The following is a 27,305-nucleotide window of genomic DNA, read 5'->3' as shown; positions in this document are numbered from 1 at the left end:
GCCTGTAATCCCAGCACTTTGGGAGGCTGAGACGGGTGGATCGCTTGAGGTCAAGAGTTCGAGACCAGCCTGGCCAACATGGTGAAACCTTGCCTCTACTAAAAATACAAAAATTAGCCAGGTATGGTGGCCCATGCCTGTAATCCCAGCTACTTGGGAGGCTGAGGCAGGAGAATCACTTGAACCCACCTGGTTCAAGTGATGGAGGTTGCAGTGAGTGGAGATTATGCTCCTGTCTGGGCAACAAGAGCAAGACTCTGTCTCTAGATAGATAGATAGATAGATAGATAGATAGATAGATAGATAGATAGATAGATAGATAAATAAATAAAAGATGAATAATAATGAAAAAGCAGATGGTCACTTATTCAAAGAGATGGCAGCAGGGCAGTTAGAGGGCAATAGTGGGAGACAGCTTGTCTGAATACTTTTTATATTTTTGATGTTTTCACTATTATGTATTTAGAAATTTGTCAATACAATTTAAAAAGTTATTGGGCCATGACAAAAAAAAAATTCTCCAAAAGTTGGGCATGATGGCACATGCCTGTAATCCCAGCTTCAGTGAGGCTAAAAGGAAGGAGGATCACTTGAGCCCAGGGTTCTAGGCCAGCCTGGGCAACATAGCAAGATTTTATCTCAAAAAAAAAAAAAAAAAAAAATCCTAAAGTCATCATGTTAGCACAATACAATCTAGCATCTCTGCTGTGCTGGTTCTGTGATTCCAACTGTGCCTCTCCCTGCTTTATAGGCAAGCCTCAGACTGGCCTCTGATCCATTACAGGGTTCCTCTGGGTGGGACACACCAGAAACTTCCAGTTCAGCCTTTCTGGGTGTAAATCTCCAACTCCTTCACCAAGATGCTTTCTTCAAGGAGAACAGAATGTACAGAAGGCTGGATGGCAACTTGGTGAGATAAACTACACAGAAAAGAGAAAAATGACATTGCCTCATGGGCAGATCACAAAACCCTGGCCTCAGAAGTTCTCCAAAATTCGAGGAATTCTTCAGCTTACAGCCATCTATGCTTTCCCTGACTCATGAAATTCTTCCTCTCCCATATGAGTTTCTCCTGAATAATGCTAATTAAAGTAGACAAAAGACCCCCTTCCCCCACAGAGCACTGATCTGTGTATTTTATTTAGGAAACTGTATTTAAAATATTTTTGGAAAACTGAGGCTGATAGAAATGTCTGCTCACATAAAGGTCTAGCTTTTAGTTATGCAGAAACTGTCTAACATAAGAATTCATTTGGGAGGATTCCGGGAAACTGAGGCTTTCCTGGAAGGGATGATGGTTACTATGGTTTCTTGGGCATCCTTAGATGTCCTTTGCATTTGAATCACTGGCATTTTAATTCTGTGGGGACCATAGTCTGATTGCATTTCTCCTTCCCCTTTCCCTGATATCTCGTACTAAACACCAATAATGCAAATTGATGAATGAAACTAAAGCAATTTGGTGGAAGAGGCAAGAAAAACCTCTATTGAAATTAAATTTGTGTTTGTAAAACGTACATTGATGAGGAAGAACCTGCTGGCTCAGAAACCTTCCTGGAGTTGTGCTGATGAAGGACAACTTGCTTTACCTTTTTGAGGCCTGAAGAAAGCCTCATGACTGAGAAGTCATATTTAATTTTATTTTCTATTCAGAGCTGATACCTCCTTCTCTCTGTCTTTATTTTGCAGGCTCTCTGTTGATCTGGCACAAGTGTGCAGGTTTTTTAAAACGATGATGTTATCTGTTTACTATTCAAATACAATTTTAAATGGTTTGGCTCAGCACATTTGAATAAAAAATCCTATTAAAGATGCAATATTCCTCTGCTACCTTTTCGCCGAGTGCATTTGCATGGCATTCCTTTCTCAATTGGAATATAATACTATATACCTGTTCAGAGTGATGTGATTTCCAGCATTGAATTTGCAGTCGTGAAACAGGCTGTTCACCTTCCTATCATGGAAATTGGGTATTCATGCATAATTTTCTCCCTTACACTTACAAAATACATTATTAGCCACATGTTTGTGCCCTTGCTCTGCTCTGTAGCGTTTTCATTTAAAATCTTCCAAATTCTTATTTTTGCTCCTACCATTTGATAGAAATCATGAAATTGCTGAGTTAAGATAAGCACGCTCTCTTTCTTTTTTTTTTTTTTTTGCTAAGCATGATTGGGGATAGATAGGAATGAGAGATGAAGAAAGCAATGAAGAAAGAGCAAATTGATCATTTACTTTAAAAAGTTCTGACCACTGGCTTGATGAGAAGCATCTTTAATTTTAAATATTTTGCATCTACTTAACTGCCTAATTGCATGGTTAAATGAGCTGTAGGAGAAAGATCGCAGCTAAAACCTTGGATCAATTTCAGCAAGTTCTAGAACACTGATGGTAACACTAGGCTATGTTTCTCCTCTGGTAATTTTGAACTTCTTCAGAGAGCCCTGTTTATTAAGCAAGGCTGACTTTCTGCTTGGGCAGCATTTTCCAATTACAGAGCCTTCCCTGCAGTATCTAGAGATGGAATCAGAGACCACACACGCGTTCCGGGCAATGCCGGGCGGCCCAAAGTCAGCAAGTCCGACGCTCAGCCTCACTTTCTCAGTGTGGTGCAGCCTAGGGTTGTTTCCAAGTGCATTTTGACATGTGTTCTGTGTGGTGAATAGGTGGGAGCAGGCTGCCTGCAATAATTGGCCAGCCGGGATTGCCTGGGTGAAGTTCCTGGAACTCGCCCTCATCAATAGCATCCATTGAAATACAGTTACACTGCTGCTCACAAAGACTGAGTGTGTATGTGTGTGTATATGTGTGTGTGTGTGCATGTATGCATGCATTCATGCACACATCTGTGGATACTCAGGATGCTGATTTTTTGGAACTGGTAATTATTTAGAGATCTTGGACTGAGTCATAATGATACATTCATTAGAAGAAGAAAACCCTTCTAGGTTGCCTTGAGATGTGGGGCAGACGGTGGGTGGAGGTATCCAACATTCTATGGGTAATTGCTGAGCAATCCCAGTTGTGCTAATTATGAGAAAAACAAATATAGTAACCCAAGAAGTGTAACAATAAAAACCCAGCCACCACAATGAGTGTAGCACTAACGGGTGTGCCAAGCTGTGCTGAGCTAAGTCTTCCATGAAAACAATCTCATGCAATGGCAAGAGCGTGGATTATGGAGCCAGACTCTCTACATTTGAATCACGGCTTTATCACTTACTAAAGTTATGTGATTAGGGGTAAATTGATTAACCACTTTGTGCCTCTGCCTCAGTTTCATCAACCGTAAAATGGGTATACTAATTACACCCAATTCTACCAGATCATCTGTTCTCAACTTAATGCATTTGTACTGCCCTCTAAGTCTCCTGTGTACTGTGGAGAAGCTAATAACTACTGTTCTTAGAACATCTTTTTGTATATGGCTTTGTGTAGCGTCTGCCAAGGAGAGGCACTTGTGTGAGATTTTCCTAAAAGAAGAGAAGCAGAAGCCGTTATGTTTTAAGGGAGGTGGTTGCAGGCAAATGTGTGAGCAGGTAGATGAAAGATTTATAATGGCTTTCAGGTAAGCCTAAGAATCACCTATCTCAGGGCTTCTGGCTGAGAAGCCAGAGAGACGCTCCCAGAGGCCCTTAAGGTGTTCAGTGGCCTCTGGGTGAGTGTCGACTCCCACTTGCATAGATACAGCAGCAGGCAGAAAGGTCCTGGTGGCTTCTCCGAACTCCATTGCTAAGCCTTTCCAAAAGACTGCAAACCTCTAATTTCCTGCGTTAGACCTATTGATACTTAGAACACGCAAAATATCTTTGTTTTTCTGACCAAATGCTGACGGACATACTGTCTCATAGGGTTGTTGTACAAATTTTGTGGGGGGTTTCAAACAAATGCTTGGACTAGTGCTTTCCACTTGAATTTGCAGCTCATAAGTGCTTGTTACTTAGTTCTCACCTCAACTTTAAGAGGTGGTGGTGGGTAGGAAAGTGGTCAGAGTGTAGTTTCTAGGGTTGGTGTATCTATGTTTGGAATTTATAGTTAATTCGCTTATGAGCAACATGGTTGGACAAATTTATACATACATCAGGGATAGAAGTAGCACTTGCTTGATATGATTGTTGAGAAGATGGAGAGTTAATAACACGTAGACCAAAAGTTACCTGCTACAGAGTGAGACACTATACTTATTAGCATGTTGGCAACTTGTTCAGAAGATTGGGTTCTCAGAGATCAGGCCTCTTTTCATCTCCCTGGGGTCATCTGGAAGTGTGGGGAGTTGCTTCTGCAGACCATGCCTCGGTTTCCCATAAACGATCCTGCAATTGCCTCTTGTTGGTGTTTGCCTTCCTATCAGACTGGCCTCCCATCTTTCCTGTTGCAACCTGCTCCCCATTCACTGAGTCTCCCTGCTGGTGAGTGGCCTTGCCCTCATGATCTGCCATTGCATGCTCCCGATTTCTGGTTCTTCTGGTCCAAGTGAGCTTCCTCCAAGTTGTCTGTGATATGCCAGACTGGCCAGGGAACAAAGAAATACTTATTTCCCATTGTCCAGTCACTGCTCCATGTAGAACCCTTTAGGGAAATAGTTCACTGAACAAAGCAAGTTAAATGAATGTTTTCACTACTGGACCTTGGGCCCCACACTCAAGTATAGAGCTTCAGTGAGCCTGGATGTACCAGGGGGAGGATGCTTTTATTTTCGTAAGGGGAGTCAGCTCACGTGACCTGGCACCAGTGCAGGCCCAATGACAGCTCCAGAATTTTGTGTCACTCTAGTCTAATCTAGGGAAAAGGCAAGTACACTTTCCACCTCATCGCCTGCTTCGTGATAAATCTGGACAAAGCGAATTGGCACTGAGGCGGATACAAAAAAGATGGCTGAGCTTCGACTGACAAGACGTTACACCAGGACAAAGGTTGAGCCAAAACTTTAAGAAAGAAGCTTTTACAATAACCTGGCATATCAGATCCCTTTCCAAAGGCAAAGATAGAGATTGGCATGGTGGGACATTGAGAAGTAGAATATTTGGAATCAGACAGATACAGGCTAAGATACCGACCGAGCCACCTCCGTGAGTCTGCTAACTTTTTAATCCTTCATCTTTCTCTTTTGTGAACCTGGAAATCACCATATTTACTTTCAGAATTGTGGTCAGCATCTGAAAGACAATGTGAAACAGTTGAGGGTATAGTATATGTTGAATAAACAGACTTCTTCTATTTAAACAGTTTGCCCAAATACCCTCTTCTAATAGCAATGATAACGTTTTGGTTTGAGGAGTAACACGTGTGTTTACATGCTTACAGCAGGTCCTGGGACACCAAAAGTGCTACATGGGTGTTAGTTAAGAAAGCATTTTAATTCCATTATTAAAAAAGAAATACATTTAATAATACAATATAGACAGTTTATAATGATACATTTTAGAGGTTTAGGGATAGATCTTGAGGCCTTACTTGTGTGACAACATTAATAATGGTGTAAGCATTTCTAAATCACACTTTTTTCTAAAAATAGAAAGTTGAATAAAGTCTCCTCCAAAACGAAACCTTTGCAATTAAACTGGAAGGATTTTCTCAAATGCCACACTCCTGCCCTAAGACTTCCTTTGAACCAAGTCAATAATTTTAGAGATTCACGGGTAGTTGCGGAATTTACATCATGGTATAAAAATTCAAAATGGTGGTTGGGGCACAGATGATTCTGTGCAAATCCCTGAATTTTTGTCATTTCCAATGGTGACATTTTTCAAGTGACATCCTGTAAATACTGAATAATAATATGTTCCAGACAGAACCCTCGGGGGACAGGAGAAGAGAATGAGAATGGAGCAGAATTAAAACTGACAAGAGTGAGAGACGGCATGGAAGATAAATAGCAAGTGCGGCTCTGTCAGAGGAGCACGGGCTGCAGAGCTGCTCAGATGATTGCATGATTGATGGAATCAGCTGTGGAGGAAATGTCCAGTAATGTAGGAACAGAGCAGTATTGAGAGATAAATCATCCTGCAATCGTACACCGCTATCTCAACCCTAATGGGGTTGAAAAACAGCACAGTTTTGAGGGAGGTCTTGAGATAATTGTTTTCTAACAACCTGTTCCCATGTATTGGCAAGGAAGTTAAATCACACTTGAGACAGCATTGCCAAGCCACGGGTGTAAGGACTGGGGGAGCAATATGCTTTTACCATTGAATTGGAATTTCAGCAGCTCTTGGGCTACTCGCCAATCTAAAGCCAAGGGAGCCTTTTTTCCTTGCAAATACAATTCAGATCCCAGTGCCAAATCGCTACTTTGCTCTCCTATCTTCCTCTTGAATTTTCCCTGTTAATTCCCAGAGGAATATCCTAGTTGTCAGCCCATGGCAGGTCTTCCTGGACATCAGAAAAAGCTTTTTAAAATTTATTTTTGAGACAGAGTCTCTGTCTGTCACCCAGGCTGGAGTGCAGTGTTGCGATCGTGGCTCACGGCAAACCCCACCTCCCAGGTTCAAGCGATTGTCCTGCCTCAACCGCTCTAGTAGCTGGGATCACAGGTGCCCGCCATCACGCCTGGCTAATTTTTGTATTTTTAGTAGGGAGTGGCAGGGGCGGAGGGGTGGGGAGGTTCCCCATGTTGGCCAGGTTGGTCTGAAACTCCTGACCTCAGGTGATCCGCCCGCCTCAGCCTCCCAAAGTGCTGGGATTATAAGCATGAGTCACCATGCCTGGCCCGGAAAAGCTTTTTTTTTTTTAAAGAATGCTAACCATGCCCTAATGTGAGCCAGCAATTACGTAGGAAGAAGAAAGTAGTGCAAGGGAGAACAATGCCATTTATTGAGTATCTACTGTATGTGTGGTAGGCATGGTGTTTAGCACATATTAGCCTCAGGAATCCCAAAGCATGCAATCAGATGGATCAATGATGACCTGAATCTGGGAAGATGCATTAAATAAAGGCAAAAAGGCAGAATAAAAACCCTAGGAGCTCATTAGTTCTCTGTTCCCGACTCTGCTCAAGCGGGGTCTGGGTGAGCATTTTTCCGAGTTGGAGAAAGCATCATCAGAGTAGGGCATCTGGAGGCCTTTGTTAGCATGAGATTCTATAGATCACAAAATATTCTTTGACTGCTGTTTGTCTCCAACAATTTAAGGGAAAATGCTTCTCAGAGACATGGAGGGGAGCTCAATGACACCTTACTTCCTGTTTCAATCTGGGAGACTCTTGGGTTAGCCAAAAAGCAGATCTGACGGAACTCGAAGGAGCTACAGATAGTGGTTCTGATACTTAATCTTTCACAACATATTCCTCTAGATTTGCATGGTGTTTTTGGCATTTAGAAGTGCTGTTCATATCAAGGACTGTTGCAGTCGGACATTAAGTATTCTATATTAATGTTTTTAGAAATATTTTGTACAGTTGACCCTTTAACTGCATGGGTATACTTATACATGAGTTTTCTTCTCCTCTGCCACACCTGAGAGAGCAAGACCAACCCCTCCTCGTCCTCCTCCTCCTCTGTACCTACTCGACATGAAAATAATGAGCCTAAAGGCCATGCTCCACTTATGATGATCCACTTCCACCTAATGAACAGTAAAAATATTTTCTCTACCTTATAATTTTAATAGTATTTTCTCTATTATAAAAGAATACAGTATATAATACATATAACATACAAAATATATGTTAATCAGCTTTATCTTATCAGTGAGGCTTCAGGTCAACAACTGGCTATTAGTAGTTACATTTTGGGGGACTTAAAACTTATATGTGGATTCTTGACTGTGTGAGGTTGGTACGCCTAACCCCTGGGTTGTTCAAGGGTTGACTGCATATATAAATTATATATAAAAATACATAATTAATTTATATATTATATATAACAAATATAAGATATATAAATTATATATAATGTATAACATACATTATATAAAATACAAATTATAGGTTTATATATAAATGAATTTTATTTTGTAAATCCTTCAAGTTATATATTAGTATAAATTATAATATATAGCATATATTATATATAGTTATACAAATTATATATAGGTTTATATATAAATAAATTTTATTTTATAAATCCTTCCTTATATTTTGTATGAATAGTAGTACATATATAGTTTTTATACATATATACACACTATATATAATAAAGTATGTATATATATTATATATAGTTTATACATACATACTATATATATAAAATACATGTATAAAATATAACAATGAATTTATAAAATAAAATTTATTTAGGGATGGGCACGGTGGCTCACGCCTGTAATCCCAGCACTTTGGGAGGCCAAGAAGAGCAGATCACGAGGTCAGGAGATCGAGACCATCCTGGCTAACATGGTGAAACCCTGTCTTTATTAAAAATACAAAAAATTAGCCGGTTGTGGTGGGAGGCGCCCGTAGTCCCAGCTATTCAGGAGGCTGAGGTAGGAGAATGGCGTGAACCCAGGAGGCGGAGCTTGCAGTGAGCCAAGATCGTGCCATTGCACTCCAGCCTGGGCAACAGAGCAAGACTCCATCTAAAAAACATAAAAGAAAAGAAAATAAAAATGTATTTATACATAAATCCATGTGTGTGTGTATGTATATATGTAAAATATAAGAATTGATGAAGATAAGAAACACATACACACTTTTAAAGAAAGAGAACAAATTTACCCTCACACAACCCTGGGAAATGTGTTTTTTTTCTCATTTTACAGATGAGGCTTTTAAAGTCCAGGTAAAGTCAAGTCTTTGTCTAAGTTAGCGTTAGAATTTGAATCAGGCTTCATTCCTCTCTCCATCTTCCCATCCTCTGATTTCTTGTGATTCTTTCAAAGATGTGATTATTCACGTGGTCTGTGCTCCTTAATTCCCTCTACAGTCTTACCCATAATACAAAAGCACCTAATGGCAACAAAAGTCTATTTCACCTGAAATACTATGAGATGATCACCCTGCTTAATTGCTTAAGGAACCCAGCTGAATATAATTTTAAGCTATTTATTACGGAACAGACTCTGGGATTCTCTGTCACAGTTTCTGAATAGAACTTTTTCTGTGCTGAGCTAAGTTTATCCAGGCATGGAGGCAAAGAACGCAGATGTTTAATTAAAAGAACGCAGATGTTTAATTAAAAGGAGTGGCTTAAGTTTAGATTAGATCATTGTAATCTTGGGAATCTAGCCGGATTTTAACACAGTGTTATTTTTATTTGTGGATAGATATTTCTAAGGAGCTCCTGATATCTTTATAGCCTCTCCAGGCTTTCTAATCCTAAAAACATGTTAAATTCACTTTCTAATCCTAAAAACATGTTAAATTCACTCTTAGAATACTGAAGCTGAAGGTAATTCTTAGAGATAATCTATTCTTGTGCCTTTATTCTACAGATGTGGAAACTGAGGCCCAAGGATTTAAAAAAATCATCAAAAGTTGCCCCAAAAATTGTCAAAGGTCAAATCCAACTTATACCTATTTTCGCAGGACTTTCTGAGTTTGAAAACTAAGGCAGGGCATGGTGGCACATGCTTGTAATCCCAGCACTTGGGAGACTGAGACGGGAGGATCCCTTAGTCCTGGAGTTCAAGACCAGCCTGGACAACACAGTAAGACACTGTCTTCACACAAAAAAAATTAAAACATTAGCTGGATGTGGTAGTGCACACCTATGGTCCTAGCTACTTAGGAGGCTGAGGCAGGAGGATCACTTGAGCCTAGAAGATCAAAAGGTTGAGGCTACAGTGAGTCATGATCATGCCACTGTATTCTGGTCTGGGCAAAAGAAAAAAAAAAAAAGAAAAACCAAAAAAACAAAAAACAAAAAAAAACAGAAAGTCCTATGTCCACAGGACTCCCTTAGTTCTGTACAAACTGGGATGGCTGCCATCCTACCTTGTGCTCTCTCTATTTACTTATTTCACTGGCATAAATGGAAAATGGGCAGATTTGGAGGAGAATTGCATGCTGCAGTTACTGATAGTATTCTAGAAAATGGGCAGACAGAACCCAAATGTCCTCTTTGGAGTGTCTGGCAGTGAGCAAACGCTCAACAAACCTTCATTGAATCAATGAGTGAATGAGAATGCAAGCCACTTGAAGTAGGTGTCATCACTAGTTCGTTTTTCTCAATGTTGCTCTAATTCCCATTGAGAGGATATCAATGATTTCCTGCTTTTTAACCTGCCTACATTTTTTTCTTGAGTTCCTAGGTAAGATTAAGCTGCATGTAACCTATGGAGCTGCTGTTTCGCAGATGGTCGTTCCCAAGGTGCTTTTCACAGTGTTTTTGAATTATCTTGCCAATATTTCAGGAAAAGCAGCAAAAAGAAGGGAAAGAAAAGCTATCATAATGAGAAATGACAGGAAAGCAACTCCCTCATGGGGTTGTCAGGGAAAAAATTGTTGAATAATTCAAATAACAGATTTGTTCAATTCTAAGCCATTTCCTGCCCCAGCTTTGGAAATCTGCAGAAAAGTTCTGGACTAGGAATTATCCAAGACTTGATTTCATTGCTGCCAAGGGATCAGTTGAAGGACAAGCTCCTTCAGGCAGCTTGGGGGAAATTACCATGGTTTGAGGTCGCTTACAGAATTTTCTGGGTTGGCAGGCGCTAGATGGCTTTTTCCTTGCCACAGGAAAATGTAGACAGGGCCGGCACCTCATAGGTCTCTGAAAATAAAATGTACTGAGTTCTCACGGGTAGCTCAGCATTAGGTGTGGCAGCTGCCCCAGCAGATTTACTGGTTCTTGTTTTGTTTTGTTTTGTTTTTTGCAGCTGTATCTAGGCATGGGAAGGGGTAGGAACTGGTGGTGAAACGCATGTAGGTTATGAGTCCAGGTGAAAGTAATTTGGCTTTTTTAAAGGAATTTCTGCAAAAGTTTAGAGGTCGTAATTGGGCAAAGTTATATTTTTGGATAATCTGCAAAATCCGTTTATCCATATCATCCCCAGCCTTGTTATCACAGGTCACTGAGGGTTGGCTATACTTGTTTCTTATCTGTCCCAAGAGGACCTGCGGAGGAGTTATTATCTCTTGCCACTAAATCCCTGACCATATGTGTATCAATTTACCAAAAAGCCTCATATGTGCTTGGAGACATCCCTCAGAGATGTTTCAATCATGAGAGCATTTCATAAGTTTTTACTATTACAAATACTACCTCACATTTGATAAGCTTTTACCTTTATTTTTCAGGCTAATTTTACAGTTATTATATTTTTATCCATAAAACTCTTCAAGGGAGATAAAAGTGTTATTAATGTCCCCATCCCTGACAGATAAGAAAACTAAGTAACAGAGAAATGAGGTGATTTTCCAGAAGTTATTCATGTCAGAGCTGGTCCTGAAACCGAGATCTCTTACAGAAATTCAAATATTCACCTTTTTCTACTCTTCTTTGCAAATGCCTCTACTATTACTGATTGAATGGTAAACCCTTTGAGGAAATGGGTTGGATGAAAACTCTTGCTTTGTTGGACGTTCTTACTTGAAAAGTTCATCAAATTTAAACAAAGACCAGCTTATTTTAAATCTTAAGAAACGCAGGGCTACTCAAATTAAGCTGAAGAGGGATTTGTGTTTATTTAGCAATTTCAGATGCCAGTCACTGTGACAAGAGCTTCTTATTCATTACCTCCACGAATGCTGATGAGACGTTTGCACCAGCATCTGTTTTGTTTTAAGCTAGATAGTGATAAATAGATGATCTCTAGGACAGTGCACAGCTACCAAAGTACAAGGTATTGAAAGTCTGTTGGTGTGAATACAAATACATACTTGTACATACATACTCAAAAGATAAGCCACTTTAAGTAAAATTCAATAGATATTAGTTGAAAATCACTCATTGTTCTGGGCACTGAATAAAACAATCTCTTTCCTTCAAGGAGTTTGTGGTCCAATAAAGGACACAGGACACTGATTAAAATATGGGTAAAAAAGACTATGAGCTAGCATCTGTGTGGTAGAAATAGTCTATAAGAAGGTAGGCTTCCCAAGGGCAGGAGTCCATATCTCCTGAATTTAGTTGCTTCTTGAAGATTTAGTGAATGAAAAAGAATGAATGGGTGAATAAATAAATGTTCTAGGGAAGCATGTAGGAAAGATAATTGAGCTGTTCTAAAAGTTGTGAGAAGTTTCATAGAAATTGATGGTTGAGCTTCATATTCAAATATAAGTAAAATTTCAGTATATAAAGTGGGGAATTCTTGGCAAAGAAAAGAGCTAACACAAATATTTGCAAGTGCATGGAGCATTTTAGAATTCAAGGGATGACAATAAGTCTTGTGGGTGGGCTTTAGACAGCTGGAAGTTATGAAGTGGAAGTCTAAGAGAAGAAACTAAAGAAGTAGGAAGTACCAAACTAAGGCTTTGACTCATGTATGCCCCAGGGAGCCATCATGTATTTATAAGCAGAAAATCAGCCTCCAATTTGTCCTTTAGTAAAGCCATCTCTTGTGTCCGTGTAGGAGAGTCCTGGGGTGGAGAGGGACTGGGATCAAGCCAACCACTCACCCACTGAAGAAGTAATGAGATCTTTAATTGCCTCTTCAGCAGTAATGGGGGTGGAGGTGTGGGAGTAAATTCCAAAATCATTAGAAAAGTAGGATGGCTTGAGTTTGTTGACTCACTAGATGTGGGTGGGGAAGAGAGGGCGAAGGTAAAGATGACTAAAGTTTCTAGTCAGGCACTTGGGTGGATACACCCAAATTGTACATTTACATAGTCTGTGGGCTTCTGAACAACCCAACAATTTTTAAACCCTCCTTACTTGATGGAAAACTCTTAAATTAGAAGTGCAATTTCAATCCCAAATTCATAAGTACTTTCTCATACAGCTTTGCTATCTTAGATTTCTTTTAGTATATTAAAAAAAAAGATCAAGATGATGGCTCTTTTCATTCTCGGAAGAAAGCAGAGATGATTGTAATTTTTGCTTTGACATTCGCACCGTTCAGGCATGCCTCATAACTAGCTTTTAGGGCTTCAATAAGTAACGCAGTGACCAGAAGCTCTAAAATGGGATTTAGAAATTTCCAAATGATACCCAATTAAAAAGTGTTCCAGGCAAAAAAGCAGCAAACCTTGCTTTGAAAGGTATTCACAGTTCCATTTCCCTGAGATGAGGAGGGAGCTGCAACTCTGGGCTGATGTTAATGCTAAAAGTATTCAGCTGCAGCTGTAATTACTGACAAGCAAACTATGAACCAGAATTAGGATTATTAGTAATTACTTCCTATGACTCAGGGCATGATGGGTTCATGGCTTTCTGTCAACTGTTTTGCTTGAGGCACACGGATATCTAGAGTGTCAAACTTAAAGAAGTTCAGCACAGAGGAACAGACTAGGGAAGAAATTGCCTCAATGAGCTACATGAAATTGTAAAATCAGATCTGTCTAAGGACAGTTGGTTGATAACTTTGCTTCTTATCATGAAGGTTATGTTGAGTAAACCAGAAACTCAGGGTCATAAAACTTTGTTAGGATCAACTTTATAGTTAATTTATTTTAGTCATTTTGCTGAGGAAACTGAAGCCCAGAGTAGGCAAGAAAGTTGCCCATGGTTACACAGCTGGTCAGTAATAAAACTGAGACAAAGGGGTAGTCATTCTAGATTGTAGGTGTAGGTGCAGGCCTTATCCAGAATAATTTATCCAATTGTAATTTGTTGACTGTACATTTTGATGCATAGGTATGTGACTGTTGCTGGCATAATTTCTTTTTTTATTGTAAAAAACACATAAGATGAGATCTACCCTCTTAACAAATTTGTTAAATGGATAGTACAATATTACAGTATTTACTATATGTGCTTTTTTTTTTTTTTTTTTTTTTTTTTGATGGAGTTTCGCTCTGTGGCCCAGGCTAGAGTGCAATGCCACGATCTCTATTCACTGCAACCTACGCCTCCCTGGTTCAGGTGATTCTCTTGCCTCAGCCTCTCGAGTAGCTGGGATTACAGGCACCCCTAAAAAAGCCATGCCCGGCTAATTTTTGTATTTTTAGTAGAGACGGAATTTCACCATGTTGGCCAGGCTAGTCTCAAACTCCTGACCTCAAATGATCCCCCCGCCTCAGCCTCCCAAGGTGCTGGGATTACAGACATGAGCCACTGCGCCAGGCCTATATATGCATTGTTGTACAGCAGATCTCCACAACTTTTTGTCTTGCATGACTAAAACTGTATTAGTAAATAATACCTCACTTTCCCCATCCACAGCAGGGCAGCCACCGTTCTACTTTCTGCTTCTGTGAGTTTGACTACTTTAGATACTTCATGTAAGTGGAAAAATGAAGTATTTGACCTTCTGTGACTGGTTTATTTCACTTAGCATAATGTTCTTAAAGTTCATCCATGCTGAAACAAATCATGCAAATCATGGGATTTTCTTTTAAAAGACTAAATAATATTCCATTGTGTATACATATCACATATTTCTTTATCCATTCATTTGTTGATAGACATTTAGGTTGTTTCCCATCTTGATTGTTGTGAATAATGCCACAATGAACGTGGGAGTTCAAATATCTCTTTGAGATCCTGCTTTAAATTATTTTGGATACATACCTAGAAATGAGACAGATGGATCATATGGTATTTTTATTTTAGGATTTTTCAAAGAATTCTGTACTGTTTTCCATAGAGTGCCTATATCTTGCTCCCCAATGATATGTGAGGGTTCCAATCTCTCTGTGTCCTCATCACCTTACCAATACTTGATAATTTGTTTTTTTTTTTTTTAAATAATGACCATCCTAACAGATGTGAAGGATATGGTGATATCTCATTGTGTTGTCGTTTTTTATTTTTTGAGACAGAGTTTCACTCTGTTGTACAGGCTGGAGTACAGTTGTGCGATCTTGGATCACTGTAATCTCTGCCTCCCGGGTTCAAGGAGTCTCCTGCCTCAGTCTCCTGAATAGGTGGGATTACAGGTGCCCACTACCATACCTGGCTAAATTTTAGTAGAGATGGGGTTTCATCATGTTGACCAGGCTGGTTTCAAATTCTTGACCTGAAATGATCCACCCGCCTCTGCCTCCCAAAATGTTGAGATTACAGGTGTGAGCCACAGTGCCCGGCCTCATTTTGGTTTTGATTTGAATTTCCCTGATGGTTAGTGATGTTGAGCATCTTTTCATATACCTATTGGCCATTTGTATGGCTTCTTAAAAGAAATGTCTATTTAAGCTCTTTGTCCATTGTTAAATTGAGTTATTTATTTTGCAATTGGTTATAGGAATTTCTTATATATTTTAGAAATTAACCCGTCAGATATATGATTTGGAAATATTTTTTCCAATTCATAGGTTGCCTTTTAATCCTGTTGATTGTTTTATTTGCTGTGCAGAAGGTTTTAAGGTTTTCAAAGTAGTCCCTTTTGTCTATTTTTGCTTTTGTGTTCTGTGCTTTTGATGTCATATTCAAGAAATATGGAAAAAAGAAGTTATAGTGCTTTTCTCTTACGTTTTCTGGTAGTCGTTGTATAGTTTCAGATTTTACATTTGATTTTGTAGTGAATTTTGAATTGACTTTTGTTTGTGGTGTAAAATAAGGGTTCAATTTTATTCTTTTATAACTAAATGTGCAGTTTTCCCAACACCATCTGTTGGAGAGATTATCCTTTCCCCATTATGTATTCTTGGCATCCTTGTTGAAGATAAGTTGACTAAATGTGCATAGGTTTATTTCTAGGGTGTCTCTCCTGTTCCATTAATCTACAGGTTCATCTCTATGCCAGTACCATACTGTTTTGATTAATATGGCTTTGATTAATATGGAAGTATGAGACTTCCAGCTTTGCTCTTTCTCACAGTTCTTTTGGCTTTGGGGGGGGGGGGTCCTTTGTGGTTCCCTATAGATTTTAGGGTTATTATTTCTATTTATGTGAAAAAGTCTGGGATTTTGATAGGAATTGCATTGAATCTATAGATCACTTTGGGTAATGTGCATATTTTAACAGTATTGAATCTTTCAATTCATGAACATGAGATGTCTTTTCATTTATCTGTGTCTTCTTTAATTTCATTCACCAGTGTTTTGTAGCATTCAGTGTAAAAATGTCTGGCCAACTTAAATTTATTTCAAACTATCTTTTTGATGTTGTTATAAATGGGATTTTTTCTTTAGCTTCTTGTTTTGGATTGTTTGTTATTAGGGTATAGAAACATAACCAATTTTTTGTGTTAATTTTGAAACCTGCCACCTCGTTGAATTTATTTATTCAACAGGATTTTTTAGAAACTAAAAGAACCTTAGGATTTTCTATGTACAGGATCATATCATCTGCAAACAGATATAATTTTACTTATTCTTTTCTTGATTTGGATAAATTTAATTTATTTGTTTTGACTAATTTCTCTAGGTAGGACTTCCAGTTCCATGGTGAGTAAAAGTGGTGAGATTGGACATCCTTGGCTTGTTCCTGATCTTAGAGGAAAAGCTTTCAGGTCTTCATCTTTGAGTTTGGTGCTAGCTCCATGTTTTTTTTTTTTTTCATATATGATCTTGATCATGTTGAGGTAATTTTCTTCTACTCCTTGTTTGTTGAGTGTTTTTTATTATAAAGTGGGGTTGAATTTTGTCAAATACTTTTTTGGTATCTATTGAGATGATCATATGATTTTTATTCTTCTGTTAATGTGACATATCATATAGATAGATTCATACATTGAGCCATGCTTGCATCTCAGGGATAAATCCTGCTCGAATGTGATATATAATAGTTTCAATTTGTTGTTCAATTAAGTTTGGTAGTGTTTTGTTGAAGATTTAAAAAGTTATGTTTATTAGAGTTATTGGCTTACAGCTTTCTTTTTTTATAGTGTCTTTGTCTGGCTTTGATATTAGGATAATGTTGCCTTTATAAAATGAGTTTGGAAGTATTCCCTCCTTTTCAATTTTTTGGAAGAGTTTGAGAAAGATTGACATTACTTCTTCTTTAAAAGTTTGGTAGAATTGACCAGTAAAGGCCTCTAGTCTTGAGCTTTTCTTTTCTGGGAAGTTTTTGAATATGGATTCAATCTTCTTATTCATCACTATACATTCAGATTTTCTATTTTTTAATGATTCACTCCTGATACTTGTATGTCTTTAGGAATTTATCAATTTCTTCTTGGTTATCTGTAAGTCTCCTAGGCTTTCTTCGTGCTTTTTATTCTTTTGTCTTTTTTCTTACTGAATAATTTCAAATGACAGTTCTTCAAGTTCACTGATTTTTTTTTCTTCTGCTTGATCAAGTCTGCTGTTGGACCACTCTAGTAAATGTTTTGGTTCAATTATTGTATTTTTCAGCACCAGAATTTCTATCTGACTTTTTTCTGTATTTCCCTTTTTTTGGCTGATATTCTAATTTTGATTATGTATCATTTTTTTCTAAGCTCACTAAGCATGTTTATGGCTGTTATTTTTTGATTCTTTGTCAAGTATCTTATAGACTTTCATTTATTTAGGTTTCATTTATTTTGATTCTTTGATTGGGCCATGCTTTCCTATTTCTTCATGTGCCTTGTAACTTTGTGCTTGGATTTGCACATTAAAAACAAAAAAACAAAACAAAACAACAACAACAACAACAACAACAACAACAACAACAACAACAAAACAGTCGTTTCTCCCAGTCTTTATAGAATGGCTTTAGACAGGGAAAGACCTTTCCTATTCAGCCCGGCTAAAGATCCCAGAGGCCTCTCAAACTTTTTCTGTGGATGCATCTTTTCTGGATTTGTTCAAGTACATTCTCAGTTAGAGGCATTTGCTGGCTTTTCTTTTTTTTTTTTCAGGACCTCTTAATTTCTTGCATCCTTGGGCTCTCTTTGTGGTATTTCAGGTTCTTTGGCTTTTAAGCAAGCCACCCAGTTCTTTTTCATTTGCAGTGATCTTCTGTCATCTGGAGTATGCTGGGTCACATCAGCACTCTGAGACAAGAGAGACAGAAACCAGTCCTTCAGGCAACACCTAAAAATCCTGCACATTGGATGGATATTTCAGTCTTCTCTTGCTTTCTCCAACGAGAAGCCAGGAATTGACAGTTTTCCCCCAATTGTACTATATCAAGCTATGGGGCTCAATGGCAAGTGAGGGGTTGTGGCAAGTGGGTGCCACAAATTTTCTTACTGACTTTGATGCAGTTGGTTTTATCCTGACCTGGGATGCAGGGGCCTCTCAGTTTCTTTGGATTTCTTACAAAGGGAATTGGTCCATGTGTTGTTGAACTGGTTTCTCTGTGGGGAAAGGGGGCATCCTGGACTTTCTATTCTGTTACCTTGCTTATGTCATCTCCCTCTCCATTCTTGAAAATGACAAATAATTACCCTTTGTTAATAATATTCTTTAAAAAAAATTTAAATGCTATTCAAGTGCAGTAGTGAGAATGGGAAAAAGAGTAGAACAAGGAGTTAGATCTGTAACTGACTGTGAATTAACTGAGATAGCTCACTACCTTCAGAATAGTCTGCCCACTGCATTGCTAAGAGGAGTGGCTCTCTACTATTCTCTTTGTACTACTTGTCTTGGGTTGGGTTCCCGCAGAAGCAGATGGCGATTTGAATCACATAACTTATTTCGAACATAGTACCAAGAAACACTAGAGGAGGAATGAGGAAATAAGATTGAAAAGGAAAAAGAACCAACACAGTGAGTGTTAATGAGCAGGTTACCCCTCTGGGCAACTATGGGTGATTTCTTTTTTTTTTTTTATTTATTTTATTATTATTATACTTTAAGTTCTAGGGTACATGTGCATAACGTGCACGTTTGTTACATATGTATACTTGTGCCATGTTGGTGTGCTGAACCCATCAACTCATCAGCACCCATCAACTCGTCATTTACATCAGGTATAGCTCCCAATGCAATCCCTCCCCCCTCCCCCTCTCCATGATAGGCCCCAGTGTGTGATGTTCCCCTTCCCGAGTCCAAGTGAGCTCATTGTTCAGTTCCCACCTATGAGTGAGAACATGCGGTGTTTGGTTTTCTCTTCTTGTGATAGTTTGCTAAGAATGATGGTTTCCAGCTGCATCCACGTCCCTACAAAGGACACAAACTCATCCTTTTTTATGGCTGCATAGTATTCCATGGTGTATATGTGCCACATTTTCTTAATCCAGTCTGTCACAGATGGACATTTGGGTTGATTCCAAGTCTTTGCTATTGTGAATAGTGCCGCAATAAACATACGTGTGCATGTGTCTTTATAGCAGCATGATTTATAATCCTTTGGGTATATACCCAGTAATGGGATGGCTGGGTCATATGGTACATCTAGTTCTAGATCCTTGAGGAATTGCCATACTGTTTTCCATAATGGTTCTGACAAGCGCCTCTGAGAGGTAGTGCTGAACATGCCTCAGTGTGGTTCCACCCAAGAGGTAAAGTAGCCTGGGGTATTGTTCTCCAACTTCCATCATTAAAAGGACTGCCCCTGCGAATGGTATATTCCTTATCCCTCTGGCCTGCACCACTCCTGGGCTGAGTCCTCTAAATCCAGTAGGGGAAAATTCACAGGTGCTTGTCTTAGGAAGCAATCAATATTCAAAGAATTGTGAGTTCAGAGGGAACATGGATAACACCCTGCCAGTGTCTGCTCTTCTGGGTTGGCTGTTGCAAATGGCATGCATTTGGATCCTGCAATCCCATATCACCAGATGCTAGAACAGTATCCAGGAAGAATTTGAGGTATTCTAGGAATTCTTAGAAGGTCAGGCAGAGAGAGTTTTGGAAATGAGAGCTTAAGCATTTCTTTGCAGAGATCACTAGAGCCTGGTGGAGTTATGGATTCATGTATTCCCTGCATTAAGTTCTCAAGATTGTAGGTTACATTGAATGACAGTCCCATGAAAATCAGTACTGAGAACAGAAAGATTGCTTATGGAATGGCTTCAACTCAAAGCAGTATTAGCACTCTCAGCATTACCACTCTCATCTAAGCCACTGTCTTCCTCCCAGCTTATTGCCATAGTGTCCTCAATAGTCTCCTTGCTTTTCCTGCAAACCCCCAATCCCTCTTTTCCTCTCGACGCTGCCCAGTTATTCTCTACACAGTAGCCAGAGAGGACTATCTAGCCCTAAGTCGGATTACGTTGTTCATTTGCTTATAACATACCAGTGGTTTTCTATCTCACTCAGAGAAAAAACTCTAAGGTCCTTTCAGTGGTTTACAGGTCTCTGTATAATCAGCTCCTGCCTCCTCACCTCTGAGGTGACTTAGCCCCAGCTCCGGTGGCTTCTTTGCTGTCCCAAGACCATATCATGTGTATTCTCTCCTTGGAGACTTTCACTTGCCATTTCCTCTCCCTGGAATACTCTTTCCCACACCCTCGTGGATTGCTTTCTTACTTTCTTCAGGTCTCTGCTCAGATATTGGCTTTTACGGTTACTCCGCATGAAATAATTCTTTATTCCTGCTTCACAGCTTCATTTTTCTCCATAGCAATTTTTATTATTTATTTCTACAGCTAGAAATGTAAACTCCACAAGGACTCAAATTCTGTTGATTATATTCACTACTACATCTCCAGTGCTTAGAATAGTGCCTCACTTTGAATAAGCAATCAATGATTCAATAAATATTTGCTGAATAAATCAATGAGAGTATTAATACATGGACGTGGTTGGACAGAAACTGAAGTGTACCCAGGGGAAAGCAGCCAGGCCAGGGAAGTCTAAACCATAAGAAATTATTGTTGACTTCAAATTGTAGTTAATTTTCCTTTCTTACTCCTTATAATTTATAGTATATGGGGATGCTGAATTTGGAGAAGAGAAAGCGTAGTAAGTGACTTCAGATTTTGAGGGACTAGTTTATGAAGAGGAGGATGAAGTTATTCCATGGATTACAAAGGCCAGGACCCCAGATCACAGGACATAAACTACAGAGAAAAGAAGGAGGAAGTCAAAGGAGGAAAGAGCTCTCTAACCATCTGTACTTCCATAAAATGGAATGGACTGCCTTTCTATAGGTAATGAGTCCCCCATCATCAGAGGTGTTCAAGCAGAGTAGAAAGTAGAGGTGAGATCCAGAAGATCTTTGAAGATTCTGTCAACCTTGAAATTCTAGAATTTCATAAACATGAGAGAGAAGCAAAAGTGTTTCTCATAAAGCATCCCACTGCAGTGTGAATGCCATTTACTGAATATTTATTTCCTATAACATTTTTTTCATGCAACTGGAGAGTTTTCTATTACCTGAAAGACTCAAACAAGCCCCCCTTCCCCACCTTTTTTTTTTAAAGCACATACCCAATGTTGGACATTTCTTTTAAATTTTTCACACTAAAAACAGAATTTGACCTTAGTTAGTTTCTGCCCTGAAGGGACATCCTAGCAACAATGTTCAAGCAGATACAGGCTCAGGCGAAACTGAGAGTGGGTTTTTAAAAAAATGCTATTTCTTGGCTGGGCACTGTGGCTCACGCCTGTAATCCCAGCACTTTGGGAGGCCGAGGTGGGCGGATCACGAGGTCAGATCAAGACCATCCTGGCTAACACGGTGAAACCTCGTATCTACTAAACATACAAAAAATTAGCTGGGTGTGGTGGCGGGCGCCTGTAGTCCCAGCTACTCGGGAGGCTGAGGCAGGAGAATGGCATGAACCCGGGAGGCAGAGCTTGCAGTGAGCCCAGATCGTGCCGTTGCACTCCAGCCTGGGTGACAGAGCGAGACTCCATCTCAAAAAAAATAAAAAAACAACAACAACAACAACAACAAAAAACTGTTTTTTTAGATCCAACCCTTTGTCTGTGTTGAACATCACACATGCAATGGTTAAGCCCCAAATATATCATGATGGAGTAACAAGGGGAGAGAGAGATTTGGGCTCTGAGTTTCCCCCATGTCTCCTAGGTCAGAGCTTCTTATATTTTATGTGCACACAATCATTGGGGTTTGTCTGTCACAATGAAAATTCTAATATATTAGGTCTGCATTGGGATCTCAGTTTTTGTATTTCTGATAAGCTCTTGAGGGAAACTAGTCAGTTGACCACTTTGTGAATATCACAGTCTTTGTTCATATTCCTTACAGGGCTGACTATGAAATTGTCTCTATTTGGAGTCAGAAGCAGAAAATCTCATCTAAAGCCTAAAAACATTCTGAATCATTATGATGTTTACTTTGCATCAAGAAAAGCAATGACAAGTGGTTACTAATGAAAATAAGCTGTTGAAGGGAACTGCCAATTAGATAGAAACAATTCAGCTTGCATCTCACATCAAGGACAAAATTAATCATGCATGCTATTTCCAACAAAAATGCTTTAAGTAAATTATTTAGTATTTATATTTTGTAGTGGTGCATGCCTAATAAAATCAGTGGTTGCAGGGCATGGTTAACCAGCATCATTCAGAATCGAGACCTGCTGCACTACTATAGAACTTGGTGTTTGGAAAATCCTGACCTTTTTGGAGAAGGGACAGAGGTTTTCACTATCGTTTCTCTGTGGCATCCCAAATTGTGACCTGGATATTTGCAGTTATCTAATCCAGGCTTGTTAAAGGTCCATGTTCTTAGACAGAAGCCCTGAACTCACTTCTACTGGAACAGTTCATCACAATGTATGGCAATTTCCTCTTTGTTGCTTCCCTTCTAAGGTGGGAATGACAGGGACAGTGTCTTGTTCGCAGCACATGTAAATATTAAGAAACTAAAGACAGCTGGGCATGGTGGCTCACGTCTGTAATTCCAGCACTTTGGGAGACCAAGGCGGGCAGATCACGAGGTCAGGAGTTCAAGACCAGCCTGTCCAACATGGTGAAACCAGTCTCTACTAAAAATACAAAAATTAGACAGGTGTGGTAACCTGCACCTGTAGTCCCAGCTACTCAGGAGGCTGAGGCAGGAGAATTGCTTGAACCTGGGAGGCGGAGGTTGCAGTGAGCTGAGATCACACCATTGCACTACAGCCTGGGCAACAAGAGCAAAACTCTGTCTCAAAAACAAACAAACAAACAAACAAACAAAAAAACCTAAAGACATATTTTTAGATAGAAAGAGTGAAACTTTCTTGAGAAGAAGTTCCATCTGCCAGCCCTGATCATATTGTCATCTGCCTTGCAGAATTCATCTGAAACTTCCTCCACTGGCAGACAGATCTTCCTGCATCAGGTCTGGTGCTGCCCATGACATGAAATGCTCAAAATTTCTAGATATTAAAACACTCTGAAGAATTGAAAGGTAATTCAAAAAGGAAAAATAATGACCGTCCTCAACGTGTGTGTGTATATATATATATATATATATATATGCACACCTACCTGCCTGTGTGTGCTTGTTTAGATGATAAGAAAAATACTAAGAAAGTCTCGATAATTGAAACACTATGGAATTGATACAAGCCAAGAAGCAGACCCAAATACACACAGAGAATGAGTAGTTTATCCACTAGATGGCTTAGGAAAAAAAAATGAGTGCTTAGTAAAACAACAAATTAAGTTAAATATGTTTTTCGTATTCCACAAACAGAAAACAAAAAATCCAGAAGGCTTATTTAAAGAAATATTAACAAATAAAACAATAAAGATCTAGAATAAAATGTATGTAAATATATTTTTGGAGTTCAAAAGACATTTTTAACAAAGAAAGAAAACACAAAGGAAAAAAGGAATATATTTGAATGCATAAAATTTGAACACAAATTTGAAACTGATTTTCATCTTTGATACAATCCCGGTGAATTTCCAATGTTAGTAGAATATAGGAAATAAATATTCTCATATAATGCTGGATGGACTATGAAATATACTTACATTACTGAAGTGTGATTCGACAAACAAGGTCAAAATCCTGTAAATTTTACATTCTATTTGATGCAGCAGTTGAATTTCCAAAAATTAGTTTTGAGAAAATTATTCTAGTTGTAGGCAAATATTATTTTGCAAAAAATATGTAGAAACAATTAAGTATTCAACAGCAGGGAGTTAATTTAACAGATCATTAGGCATCAATGTAATGGAATACCATTCATCCATTAAAATGATGAATAAGAATATTTAATGATAAAGAGAAATATTGAGAATACATTGTTAAGTAAAGTAGAAGTAAAGCTGTATTGAAAACATGAACCCTACTTTAAAGAATGGAAGTTTATATGTAAAAAAATAATAGTGGTTATCCTTGAGTTTAGGTATTATGGACAATTTAAAATTCTATTCCTGCTTTTTGTGCATTTTCATATTTTTATCAATAAACATATTTCACTTCTGAAATCAGAAAGAAGTGTTAATAAAAGAACGAAATCCCCTCACAGATGAAAATAGCATTGTCATTATTAAAAATGAGCAGATGCTAATATTAATAATTGTTCTAATTAAGGTCATGTTTTAAGTACTGTTAATAACTATTCTTTTTCTCTGTTAAAATGGATCTCTTAAAGTTTTTACAAAAGTACACAAAGAGATAGGGTGGAGCAAGATGGCCGAACAGGAACAGCTCCAGTCTCCAGCTCCCAGTGCCAGTGACACAGAAGACAGGTGATTTCTGCATTTTCAACTGAGGTACTGGGTTCATCTCACTAGGGAGTGCCGGACAATTGGTGCTGGTCAGCTGCTGCAGCCTGACAAATGAGAGCTGAAGCAGGGCAAGGCATCGCCTCACCTGGAAAGCGCAAGGGGGAAGGGAATCCCTTTCCCTAGCCAGGGGAACTGAGACACACAACACCTGGAAAATCGAGTAACTCCTACTCCAATACTGCACTTTACCAAGGGTCTTAGCAAACGGGCACACAAGGAGATTATATCCCACACCTGGCCAGGAGGGTCCCATACCCACGGAGCCTCCCTCATTGCTAGCACAGCAATCTGTGACCTAAGGGCAAGGCAGCAGCAAGGCTAGGGGAGGGGCGCCCGCCACTGCTGAGGCTTAAGTAGGTAAACAAAGCTGCTGAGAAGCTCGAACTGGGTGGAGCTCACAGCAGCTCAAGGAGGCCTGCCTGTCTCTGTAGACTCCACCTGACAGGCACAGCTCAACAACAACAACAACAACAACAACAAAAGCAGCAGAAACCTCTGCAGACGCAAACGACTCTGCCTGACAGCTTTGAAGAGAGCAGTGGATCTCCCAACACAGAAGTTGAGATCTGAGAACAGACAGACTGCCTGCTCAAGTGATTCCCTGACCCCTGAGTAGCCTAACTGGGAGACATCCCCCACTAGGGGCAGACCGACACCCCACACCTCACACGGTGGAGTACACCCCTGAGAGGAAGCTTCCAAAGCAAGAATTAGGTACACTCGCTGTTCAGCAATATTCTATCTTCTGCAGCCTCTGCTGCTGATACCCAGGCAAACAGGGTCTGGAGTGGACCTCAAGCAATCTCCAACAGACCTACAGCTGAGGGTCCTGACTGTTAGAAGGAAAACTAACAAACAGGAAGGACACCCACACCAAAACCCCATCAGTACGTCACCATCGTCAAAGACCAGAGGCAGATAAAACCACAAAGATGGGGAAAAAACAGGGCAGAAAAGCTGGAAATTCAAAAAGTAAGAGTGCATCTCCCCCTCCAAAGGAACGCAGCTCATCGCCAACAACGGATCAAAGCTGGACGGAGAATGACTTTGACGAGATGAGAGAAGAAGCCTTCAGTCCATCAAACTTCTCAGAGCTAAAGGAGGAATTATGTACCCAGTGCAAAGAAACTAAAAATCTTGAAAAAAGAGTGGAAGAATTGATAACTAGAGTAATTAATGCAGAGAAGACCATAAATGAACTGACAGAGATGAAAACCATGACACGAGAAATACGTGACAAATGCACAAGCTTCAGTAACCGACTCAATCAACTGGAAGAAAGAGTATCAGCGATTGAGGATCAAATGAATGAAATGAAGTGAGAAGAGAAATCTAAAGAAAAAAGAAGAAAAAGAAATGAACAAAGCCTGCAAGAAGTATGGGATTATGTAAAAAGACCAAATCTACGTCTGATTGGGGTGCCTGAAAGTGAGGGGAAAATGGAACCAAGTTGGAAAACACTCTTCAGGATATCATCCAGGAGAACTACCCCAACCTAGCAGGGCAGGCCAACATTCAAATTCAGGAAATACAGAGAACGCCACAAAGATACTCCTCCAGAAGAGCAACTCCAAGACACATAATTGCCAGATTCACCAAAGTTGAAATGAAGGAAAAAATCTTAAGGACAGCCAGAGAAAAAGGTGGGGTTACCCACAAAGGGAAGCCCATCAGACTAACAGCAGATCTCCCGACAGAAACTCTACAAGCCAGAACAGAGTGGGGGCCGATATTCAACATTCTTAAAGAAAAGAATTTTAAACCCAGAATTTCATATCCAGCCAAACTAAGTTTCATAAGTAAAGGAGAAATAAAATCCTTTACAGATAAGCAAATGCTTAGAGATTTTGTCACCACCAGGCCTGCCTTACAGGAGACCCTGAAGGAAGCCCTAAACATGGAAAGGAACAACCGGTACCAGCCACTGCAAAAACATGCCAAAATGTAAAGACCATCGAGGCTAGGAAGAAACTGCATCAACTAATGAGCAAAATAACCAGTTAATATCATAATGGGAAGATCAAGTTCACACATAACAATATTAACCTTAAATGTAAATAGACTAAATGCTCCAATTAAAAGACACAGACTGGCAAACTGGATAAAGAGTCAAGACCCATCAGTTTGCTGTATTCAGGAGACCCATCTCACATGCACAGACATACATAGGCTCAAAATAAAGAGATGGAGGAAGATCTACCAAGCAAATGGAGAACAAAAAAAAGCAGGGTCTGCAATCCTAGTCTCTGATAAAACAGACTTTAAACCATCAAAGATCGAAAGAGACAAAGAAGGCCATTACATAATGGTAAAGGGATCAATTCAACAGGAAGAGCTAATAATCCGAAATATATATGCACCCAATACAGGAGCACCCAGATTCATAAAGCAAGCCCTTAGAGACTTACAAAGAGACTTAGACTCCCATACAATAATAATGGGAGACCTCAACACTCCATTGTCAACATTAGACAGATCAACGAGACAGAAAGTTAACAAGAATATCCAGGAATTGAACTCATCTCTGCAGCAAGCAGACCTAATAGACATCTACAGAACTCTCCACCCCAAATCAACAGAATATACATTCTTCTCAGCACCACATCACACTTATTCCAAAATTGACCATATAATTGGAAGTAAAGCACTCCTCAGCAAATGTACAAGAACAGAAATTATAACAAACTGTCTCTCAGACCACAATGCAATCAAACTAGAACTCAGGACTAAGAAACTCAATCAGAACCACTCAAATACATGGAAACTGAATAACCTGCTCCTGAATGACTACTGGGTACATAAGGAAATGAAGGCAGA

Source organism: Piliocolobus tephrosceles, chromosome 3, assembly GCF_002776525.5.
Source record: "Piliocolobus tephrosceles isolate RC106 chromosome 3, ASM277652v3, whole genome shotgun sequence".
In the NCBI taxonomy this organism is placed as follows: Eukaryota; Metazoa; Chordata; class Mammalia; order Primates; family Cercopithecidae; genus Piliocolobus; species Piliocolobus tephrosceles.
Note: the sequence above shows the minus strand (reverse complement) of the source record.